Raw genomic sequence first — 12,266 nt, 5'->3', positions numbered from 1 at the left:
GCAAGGACAGAATTTAAGATGTAGAAGACAGGATTGCAATTAGTGACCAGAAAAAGAAAATATATTTAAAATAGTAAGGGACCATGAGAGTTCAATCCAGCAGCTGCTAGACAATTCAAAGAAGCATAATGTAATACTGATTGCAGTTAGTGAAGAAACAGGAGAGCATAAAGGCGACATTAAAAAAAACAAAACAAAACAATGACAAACAAAACTGTTCACCAAAGTAATGGCAGAAAACTTCCCAAGTAGGAGAAAAGAACCTGACATACAGATAAGCCAGGCTTACAGGACTAGAACTAGCTGTGGTCAAAAAAATCTACACGTAGGCATACAATAGTTAAGATTCCAGAAAACTAAAAAAAGAACAAAATTCTATAAGCAGTTAGAGAAAAGCAAAAAGAAAAAATCATGTGCAAAGGAAAGCCCATTGAAATCACAGCAGACATCTCAACACAAACCCACAAGGCAAGCAGAGTTTGGAGTGACGTATTGTGTTTCAAGTTCTAAAGGAAAACTATCACCAACCCAGATGGGTGCAAAATAATCTTTCAAAATTGATGGAAAAATAAGATACTTCCATGACAGAGAGCAACTTAGAAACTTCATAAATACCAAACCAGCACTCCAAAACATTTTAGACAATATCCTAGGAAAAGGCAATGAGGATTACAACCCCAGGAAGCCCAGAAGAATGAATCCACCAAGCAACACAAGAAAATAAATGTGAAGGGGCAGCCAGGCATGGCGATACACACCTGTAATCCCAGCACTTGGGAGGCTGAGGCAGGAGGATTTCTGTGAGTTCGAGACTAGCCTGGGACATATAGTGAGTTCGAGGTTAGTCTCAACTACAGAGTGAGACCCTGTCTCAAAAAACCAAAAAAGAAAAACATAAAGGGGGAGAGTCCAACAAAAAGAAAAAGTCACGACAAGGATAAGTTAATACATATCACTCACATCCACCAATGTTAATGGTCTCAATTTACCAATCAAAAGAAATAGACTAGAGAAATGGGTCAAGAAGCAAGGTCCAACATTGTGCTCCATACAAGACACACACTTAATTCAAAAAGAAACTCACAGGCTGGAAGTGAAAGGGTGGAATAAACGCTCCACAGGACAGAAACCCCAAAAATGTAGGAGTAGATATCCTCTTTGCAGATCAAGTAGATTTCAAGCCAACACTGATTAAGAGAGACAAAGAAGGACACTATATCCTCGAAAGTGAACAATCCAAGAGGAAGAGATGACACTCATAAATATATATGCACCAAACACAGTGGTCCCAACTATATAAAAGAAATACTAATGGACAGGAAAAATCTTATAAGCACTAATACTTATAGTAGTTGGGGACCTCAATACTCTACTGTCACAAATAGATAGATCAACCAGACAGAAAATAAACAATGAAATAATAGAACTCAATCAAACTCTTGAAGAAATAAACTTAACAGGTGTTTACAGAATGTTCCACCACACAAAATCAAAATACACATTCTTCTTAGCTGCACAAGGATAGTTATCCAAATAGGTCACATCCTCACTCATAAAACATGTCTAAGTAAGTGCAAAGGAATTGAAGTTATTCCCTGTGTATTATCAAACAAGAGTGTGATGAAATTGGAGATCAATAGCAAAAGAAACTGCAAGAATTTCAGAAACACATGGAAAATGAACAACACAATTCTGAATAACCAATGGCTCACAGAGGAAATTAAAGAAGAAATCAGACAGTTCCTATGATTAAATAACAATGACAATACAACATATCAAATTCTATGGGACACAATGAAAGCAGTCTTATGAGGGAAATTCCTAGCAGTGAATAGTCATTTTTTTTTAATTTTGTTTTTTTGAGACAGGGTCTCACTCTGTAGTTGAGACTGACCTGGAACTCACTGTGTAGCTTAGGCTGGTCTCAAACTCAGCTATCCTCCTGCCTCAGCCTCCTGAGTGCTGGGATTACAGGCATGCACCACCACACCTGGCAGTGAATACTCATATTAGGAAAACAGAATGAGCTCAATTACATAACCTGATGCTAAACCTCAAGATTTTAGAAAAAGAAGAGCAGGTCAATCCCAAAGCTCATACAAAGGAGGAAATTATAAAGATCAGGGAAAAAATTATGCAATCAAGATTAAGACATCAATACAAAAATACATGAAATCAAAAGTTGCTTCTTTGAAAGGGTAAACAAAATTGACAAACACTTAGCCAATCTTATTTTTTAAAGGAAAGTAAAGGGCAAAATCCATTCAATTAGGAATGAAAAGGGTGAAGTCAAAATGAACCCAGCAGAAATCTAGAGGAACATCTACCTACTTCAAGAACATATATGCCAATGGAATGGAAAATACAAAAGAAATGGACGGATTCCTAGACATGTATGAATTACCAAAGTTGAACAGAGATAACCTAAAAATTCTAAAGAACCCAATATCAATCAATGAAATTCAAAGCATAATTAACAACTTACCAACTAAGAAAAGTGTAGGTCTTGATGGCTTCACTGCTGAATTATACAAGATATTTATAGAGGAACTACTGCCATTCCTGTTTAAACTCTTCAATGAAATTGAAAGGGAAAATATACTTTCAAATTCATACCTTGAAGTCAGCATCACCTTGATCCCCAAAACAGAGAAAGACCCAACTGAAAAAGAGAACTATAGGCCAAACTCACCAATGAATATAGATACAAAAATCTTGAAAATAGAATGCAAGAGATCATTAAGAAGATCATACACCCTGAACACGGGGGTTATATCCCAGGGATATATGGTTCAACAGACTCAAATCAATAAATGTAATATTCTATATTAATTGAGCCAAGGACAAAGAACACATTATCATCTCAATAGATGCAGAAAAATCATTAGACAAAATTCAGCAGACATTTATGATAAAAACCTCCAAAAATTGAAATAGACAATCTCTACCTCTATCTGATAAAAGCCATCTATGAAAAACACACAGCCAATATCATATTAAATAGCCAAAAACTGAAAACCTTCACACTAAAATCAGGAACAAGACAAGGATGTCCACTATCACCACTCCGGATCAATATAGTTTTGGAAACATTAGCCACAGCAATTAGACAGAGAAAGAAATAAAAGAAATAAAGATAGGAAATGAAGAAGAGAAATTGTCATTATTTGCAGATGACTTGATACTCTATTTAGAAGACCCCAAGAACTCCACCAAAATATTTGTAGACTTTATAATAAAATTCAGCGAAATAGATGGATACAAGTTCAATACACAAAAATCAATAGCTTTCCTGTATATGAAACACAGACTTGCTGATAGAGAAGTAGGACAAAAAATCCTTTTGACAATAGCATCCCCAAAAAACTAGGGATCCATCTAATGAAAAAAATCAAAGACCTCTACTCTGAAAACTACAACACTCTGAAAAAAGAGATTGAAGAGGATATCAGAAATTGTGGAGACATCCCTTGCTCCTGGATAGGAAGAATCCACATAGTGAATATGGCTGTACTTCCAAAATTGTTATATAGATTCAGTGTGGTCCCAATTGAAATCCCAGCAGCATAGTTCACAGACCTTGAGAAAACAACCCAAAAATTCATTTGAAACAAGAAGAGACCTAGAATAGCAAAAGCAATTCTAGGCAGTAAAGACAAAGTAGGTGGTATCACAATCCACAACTTGAAACTATATTTCAAAGCTATTGTGATTAAAAAGAAAAAAGAAAAAAAAGAAAGAACATGGTACTGGAAAAGAAATGGACCTGAGGACCAGTGGAACAGATTAGAAAATGTAGAAACAACTCCTGACATACTCAGCTGTCTCATCTTTCACAAAGCAGCCAAACATCCTCAGAGGAGGAAAGATAGCCTCTTTAATAAATGGTGCTGGAAAATCTGGATTTCAACTTGCCAAAGATTAAAAGTAGACCTATATCTCTCACCATGCATAAACTAAAATTGCAATGGGTTAAATATCTACACATTTAAACAGAAACACTAAACCATCTGGAACAGGGGTTAGGCAGAACTCTTAAAGACATTGGTGTAGGAAAAATAAATTATCAACAAGACCTCAGTTGCCCATGAACTACTATCAACAAGGGGTATTTCATTTTATTAAAAAGCTTCTGCACCTCAAGAGAAATAACCAATAGTGTGAAGAGGCAACCCACAATGTGGAAAAAGCTCTTCCTCAGACAAAGGTCTACCATCTAGAATATATAAAGAACTTATGAAAAATCAGACCTCCCAAATTTAAAGACGCACTCTAAAACTGGGCATCTGAAATGAACAAACATTTCTTAGACAAAGCAGTAGAAATAGCAAATAAACATATGACAAAATGATCAAAATCAGTGGTAATTCAAGAGATGCAAATGAAAACTACACTGAGATTCCACCTCACTCCTGAGAGAATGGCTACTATTATGAAATCAACCAATAACAAATGCTGCTGGGGCTTTCGGGAAAGAGGAACCCTGCTCCGCTGCTGGTGGGAGTGTAGACTGGTGCAACCACTGTGGAAATCTGTATGGAGGTACCTCAAAGAACTAGGGTCAGAGGTCCCATTTGACCCAGCTATCTCCCTGCTGAGTATCTTCTCCAAAGAAATAAAAGAATCATACCACAGTGGTATATATGTACCCTTGTTCATAGCAGTACAATTTGTGATAGCTAAAATTTAAACTGAACAATTTCCTATCAACTCGAGACTGGATAAAGAAAATGTGGTTTTTATATAAAATGGAGTACCACTCAGCAGTAAAGAATGAAGAACTTGAGTCATTTATAGCTAAATGGATGCACATTGAGGCGATACTCTTAAGTGCAATAAAAAGGATACATATGTGTAAATACCAAATAGTTCCTCTAGTTTGAGAAACTGAGAATGCAAAGGACTAAAATGTATAACTGATAACCTGAAACAGGAAGAGAAAGTGCAAATATGAAGGGGAAATGGGAGCGGCAGGGGGAAAGAAAGATGGGACTGGAAGTAACACAGTAAAGTTTAAAATGGAAACAAAATCTTTGTTGATAAGGAGTTGAGGAGAGGTTGAAGGGTGGGCAGGGAAATGGGGAAACATGAGAACCAAGATGGATTATGTAAAGCTACAAATTTCCAGTGATGACTGTCACCACACTGTATATCTTAAATGTACCAAGAAAATTAATGAATAAAAACATATCTACAAATATGAATGATGAGGCTAATTGTGCTACTTGAAATTATACAAATGTATTTCAAACATTTCTTAGCACCTTGGGTTAAAAACTCTCATCCAATTTCATTTATAATTGATGTTTTCTCTTCCTTACCTACTGCCTTTATTTGTTAATTAGAAGATGTTTTCTGATTGCTTCTTCTGTGCCATATAGTTGTCTGAGCACCAGGGACATGAGTTAAATCTAAGGAACAAAAACCACCAACTAAACCCAAAACAACAACCAAACTGTATGTTTACAGAGCTTAAATTCAAAATAATTATTTTATTTTTCTTAATTTGATGATTATTCCTCTGTATTTCATGATGTTTTCTCTTTGCTATTTCACTGTATTTTATTTTCTGCCCTTGTTTCATTTCTAGTCATTGAAATACCTATATAAGAAATAATTCCTTTATCCAATGTATACATTCTTTAGCCAGCCAATCCTCTTTGGCAACTGTTATTTCTTTAAAGCTTTTTCTTAAAATGAATTATGATAGAATGCTGCTCAAAACTATTATTTAATTTCCCATCACCCATCCTAACATTGCTTAAATGTTCATTTTTGGATAATTATTTGATTTTCCATAATTATCTGTCAAAGTATGCCACTATATTATATCAATATGCTCATGTGGAAAAAAAAAAGTATACCACTACATTAATACTAATAGAAAAGTTTAATATGAGTGCTGTCTACTCTCCATTCTGGGCCTGGGATTTCTGGCTTCCATGCCTAGTTGCTCCTGTACATCAGACAATTCCAATATTTACCTGTCAAATTCTTGTTTTGCAAGCATTAAATGCTATGACCTTTCCTATGATTTTTTCCAAGCCCAAACATAGTGTATCTTCCCTCATTTGGATTCTCATGATCTCCATTTCCATTAGTTATCATTGGGATCTTGTACCCTTACATGACAGTTCTTGGTTCTCATTTTTTCCCCATATCCCTGCCTTCCCTTCACCCCTCCTCCCTCCCCTTCTTACAAAAATTTTGTTTCCATTTTTTCCTTTTCTCATATTTTTCTTTTCCCTTATTTCCTTTTCTGTACCCTTCCCAATTTCTCTACACCTTTAGCCCTTATCTTCCTATTTCACATTGTCAGTTATACAACTTGGATGTTATTTACACTTTTAGGTTTTCACACCAATAAAACGATTCGGTATTTACACATGTGTCTTATTGATTTCACTTAAGAGTGTATCCTCAATATGTATCCATTTTCCTATGAATGACTCCAGTTTCTCATTTTTTATGGCTGAGTAATATTCCATTTTATAGAAAAACCCCATCTTCTTTATCCAGTCACCAACTGATGAGCAATTGGGCTGTTTCCAAGTTTTAGCTATTAAAAACTGTGCCACTACAAACATGGGTATGCACCTATCAATGCGGTATGATTCTTTTAATTCTTTTGGAAAGATTCCCAGCAGAGGGATGGCTGAGTCAATTTTTTATGCCTTGTTAGGTTTTAGGGAGACAGAGACCACTTCTAAGTTTTGCCTTAACTGACTGCATAAAGAGAGGCCTTGAAACAATGAAATCTCTATGATTAATTTTCCCAAAACACAGTGTCAATAGGTCATTTGTAAAATTGGGAGAGATCATGCAAGAATCAGCAAGACATCTGCAGACACATATAGACTAGAATTTGAAAAATATGATTATGTGCTTTAAGAAAATAGGCAATTGCAGGATTCTTCATACTTGTATTCAGTGTCTGGCTCATGCCAGGTTTTATATATATATACGCTTTATTTTGAGCAGTGCTTATTTCCATTGTACATAATGAATACCAAATATTAGGTATTGATTAAAGCCAAAATTCTCAAGCAAAAATGTGCAGATAAATTGGAATTTAGGTGGATTATCAACCAATAATTTTATTTTGATTAAATTGTCTTCCATTTTTACCCTCTGGTTTCAGTAATTCAGAAAAGATAACTTGCCTTAATATATTAGAAATGTACCGCCACATGCTTCATAATAGATTTACTTTACTTCTGTATTTTATTTTCTTACTTCATATTTCCCATTGCTCACTTCAAAAATTAATTTCAATGAAAGCTTTGATGCTTTACTACTACTGGTAAATTTCTTATTAAAATTGTTATTATTTAGCCAACATGATTTGACCTTAGAAACTAAATTTCGGACATATTTTATTTCATTTAATTTTTGTTTGTTCGTTTGAGTCAGGATCTCACTATATAGTTGAGACTGACCTGGAACGCACTATGTAGCCCAGGCTGGTCTCGAATTCACAGTGATCCTCCTGCCTCAGCCTCCCGAGTGCTGGGATTACAGGAGTGTGCCACCACATCCAATTTCCTGACATATTTTATTTAATCTCATAAAAGTAAATCCTAGAAACCCAAACTAAATAAGACACTAAGTGTAGATGAGTGTTGATAAAAATAAAAAAAAAAAAAGAAGAAACACTGCAATACCACTTTATGATAGTCTACTGATTTTCACTGCCAACAAGTATAAGCAGTATTTTCAGCAGGAGCATTTTCAGAAGAATTTAGAAGAGTGAACATTTTTTTGGCAAAAGATAGTACACTAGTTATACAACAATATTGTACTATGCACTTGTTATAAACATATCCAATTTTGGATATAAACTTTCAAAAAAGAGAAATAGCTTAGCACATTCCTGGTAGCTCAGGGCTCAAAAATTGTTTTTAAAAGGTTTTGTTACAATTATGATACCAAGGATTTTGTGCATGAGTTTAGTCCCTTTTTAGGATAACACACAAATATAGAGAGGGTATTTATAATATTTTGTCAATCGTGTTAACACATTTTGATTAGTCACCTTGTTATTAAAAAAATAGGATTGCTTGAATTTTAATCACTGTGAAATTAGATAAGAATCTACATAAACCTATAAAACGAAAACTTTAAGTTTTTTTCCAGATTTGAAGGGAATTGAAGATTTTCTTAAGTATCATTGTGTTGAATTGTATATTATACTATTCAGAATTGTTTTTGTAAATTTTGCTGTAAGATCTTTCTGCTATAGTCATATAGCTAGAAAAAAAGTAATATCTAAAATTACTACATTCCAAGGACTTAGGATATCTTTAGCCAGAAGAGATTAATCAAGACTAATCCATTCATTAGAAAAGGCTTATTTAGTTGTAAGCTCTTACTGAATTCAACTAATTATTCAGGTACTTATGAAGAACAGGTAAAAAAGGAGGAAGAGAAGACAAAGAATGAACTCTTTACTGTCTTGCAGGAAACGATGTAATTCATCTAGACAATTGGTTAATTCACCACTAGAAAAGTTTGTGTAATATCTAGGGAATATGTTCTCTCATTTCTATTTTCAGTAGTTAGTTTTTTATTATTTTTCACCATTCATTTTCACCCGTTCCCAGAATATGAGAGCATGGGAAATTTATGTAACAAATGTATTCCCCACAGTGTCTAGGCCATCTCTTGACGGCTTCCACTCTGTGTTGTAATGCAGCAGAAAGGCTAGTGAGCAGACACCAAAATTATTGTCAATTATATCATTATATTGAGGATATACTCCTAGGTGAAATAAATAAATCACACATGTATAAATACCGAATAGTTTCTCTGGTGTGAAAAAGTAATATGCAATTTTTTGCAGATATCTTCTTGATGCTTGATGATTACTATTAACCTAATAGGACATGATTAATGTATTTAAAATAAAAGTTTAAACTGTGCCTGTTATGTTAGCAGTTAAATAAACACTAACCACTTTCTAATCAAGAAATATAGTAATCATCAAAAAGTGACCAATGTAATCTCTTTGGTTAATTTATCCAACACTGAGCTAACTCTTAGTTCACTATCAAGACCTCCCAATAAAAGCAGTATGGCAAATTTTTAAAATCACATACCTTACCTAAAAAAGGAGATTCCTGACAACATAACACATCTTAGGCCATCTGCCTTGCCTTCTTTTCAATGTCTCTGCTGCTATCCTCTCATTCTAATTAGGATTTTCCATAAACCACCAAATAATAGAACACAGGCAGAGACGGTGTTTACATCAGCAGCTCCAGGGACAGAATAAAAGGAGATTCCTGACAACATAACACATCTTAGGCCATCTGCCTTGCCTTCTTTTCAATGTCTCTGCTGCTATCCTCTCATTCTAATTAGGATTTTCCATAAACCACCAAATAATAGAACACAGGCAGAGCTACGGTGTTTATGCCATTTACAAGTCTATAACTCATTTATGCCTATCATTCTATCTGCCTACATGCCTACCTACCTCTATTTACTGTGCAGTTTAAGAAAATAAAGACACACCTGTCTTGAAAATAGGCACTGGGGAGAGTTGGCAATTTCAATTAGCAGAAAAATGCTCAGGTGAAAGAAGCTGTTAGGACTACTGTTAGGTGAAAGATCTCGAAGTGACTCCTATTATTAAATGTAATCAATTACTATAATTTTAACAAGTTTAGAGTTCATCATAGTTTAAATTCAATTATCTATATTCAAAGCCATTTATAACCCAAACTTAAGTGATTACAGACCTGAGAAATAAAAGAACAGAAAATGACCCAGAAACAAATGAATTATTCATGTTTAAGTATTAACACAGCATTCATTTTTGCGTTGTATGTTTTATACAATTTTTCAAAGTATTTCTTGAGGCTTCACAAGTACCTCAACCAAAAATTAACTGAAGAATAAATTTTCCCAATTTTAAGATTAAATATTTACAGCACATCAAGAAAAAAAATAAAATTTAAAATGTATAATTCCAAAATGTTTTTTTCATTAACTTAGTAAGAATCCCTAAGTAATTATGTAAATATTATTTAAAAGTGGACTCCATAATATATATATATTTTTTTTTATTATTTTTTTTTTTTGTGGTACCAGGGATCAAACTCAGGTCCTTGCACTTGTGAGGCAGGCCACCGAACCACTGAGCTAAATCCCGGGCCCAATATATACAATATATTAAAGGAAATAAAAATTAAAATGGTACACAGCAAGTAGATCACTAGGATGTAAAAGGGGGCACTGTGCTTTGCATTCTAAATTACCTGTAACAATAACTTGATTAAAAATCAAAACCAAAATGATCTGGAATTATCTAACAAAAGTATTTTAGTATGCTTCAATAATTCTAATATTTGTATTTAGTAAAGTAGAAGAGAAAATGAGAAATATGCAAATAAGTCCAAGAAAGAATGGCAAATGTAACCATTAAACTTGCTCTTACTTAATATATCTTACAAGGCAAAACATATAGAAAACAAGACTTATTTACAATAAGACGTCAGTATTTCCCATGGTTCTGCTTTTTGCCTTATCTCAACTACATTACATTTGGTTTTGGATAATTTGTAAAAAGGAGAAATTAACAAAAAACTAAACTCTACTTAATGCTGACATCCATGGTCTATATTGCTTATTCAAAAATCTCATTAATTTTTCTGGGCCTAGATTATTCTTTGAAATATTCACGTATTTAACAATGAATGTGAATATGAATGAATATTGCTAACATCTTATTTACAAATCCTCAAGTCAGATGGCAAACAAGTGTACAGCTGTGAAGATATAGCCTACTCTCGAGACACTAAACTATTGTGTTCCTAAGAATAAGACTAATGGAAATTGTAATTTACATGTCTTCTTAACATCATTTTCTTCTGGCGATATATGGAGTGAGAGGATTGCTAAGATATAATGTTGTCCTTCCTCCAAATCTTCAGCTTTATCTTCTATATGTAAGTTATATTGAAAATGTTCACGATGGCTTATAAAATAGAAATGAACTAAAACATACAGCAAGTAACTTTCTTGGGAAAACTTGCAAAGCACAACATAAATGCCCCTATAACATTAAAAAATACTGAATGCAAGGGATATTACTTACTTTTCTATTTCTCATATTTGCAAACACAAAAGGTAAGTTTATTGTACCATTTAGAATCATGAACTAAATTCTTCTTTATAGGTTATCCATTAAAGAATTTGAGCGTACTAATGTTCAAAGGAGTATTTGAGCAATACTAATGGTATTGAATACTCTGAATATAAAGAATAATGATTTTATCATATATATTTACATGATCTCATAGGAAAAGTATTTAAAGCCCGAGATTGGATTTTCCTTTTAAAAATCTGACTCACAAGACTAAAAACATTTCTGTGTTTTAGAGTGCACAAGAATCATAAAATCATATTATTGTTCAAGAGTTATGTTTTTACTTGAGAGGCTACTCAAATCAGAATTAAGAGGCATTAGCTATTCAACTGAACACAGCTTTCACAAAAAAGAAATAGATTAATCAGAGTAGAACTAAAAGATATGTGAAGAATAAATGACTTACAATTGAATAGTATGACACTTAAATATAGCTTGTCCAGGTTTATGTTACATAAATACATAATTTTTATATCAGCCAATCAATGAAAATAAGCATAGTATATGGAAAAACTGATAACTATCATAAATGTACTTCATTTTTCTATTACTATCATTTGAAAAATGAGGCAAATACAATTTTAACATATTTCATTTTTAAGACTTAGATGTAAAGTACTTTAAATTATCAGATGTGGGAGTTAAGATATAATTTTTCTTCATTGTCTTGACAATCTCTCATCTATTGTCCATTATCACTATCATTAATATTTTTAAACCAAGACAGAAAGTATAAACCACCAAATAGAGAAGAGGTGTTGCATCAGGTTTATGCCTTTGCTATTTGATGGGCATGCTTGGCCCTTCTGTAAGATGAATGTGCTATGAATTACACACTTTCTGGTGCTCACTGAGTCTCCTGCTTAGCCTCTCTAACTACCTTTGTTATTGTGTAACATGTAATTTTATAGCTAGAAGCATAATCTTAACCTTAAAATCATTTTTATTGTGGGATGTACCTTTATCACAACATCACAATCATGGAATACAATGTTTGGTCAAATTAAAAATTAGAAAGAATAACTGGGTAAGAACATGAATGTAATTTCCTGAGATGGTAAACTTCAATTTAAAATGAAGCCAGAGAGAACGAGACAGAGAGTGTTGGTATGAT

This window comes from Fukomys damarensis, unplaced genomic scaffold (genome assembly GCF_012274545.1).
Source record: "Fukomys damarensis isolate Sample0158 unplaced genomic scaffold, DMR_v1.0_HiC HiC_scaffold_6, whole genome shotgun sequence".
NCBI lineage: Eukaryota > Metazoa > Chordata > Mammalia > Rodentia > Bathyergidae > Fukomys > Fukomys damarensis.
Note: the sequence above shows the minus strand (reverse complement) of the source record.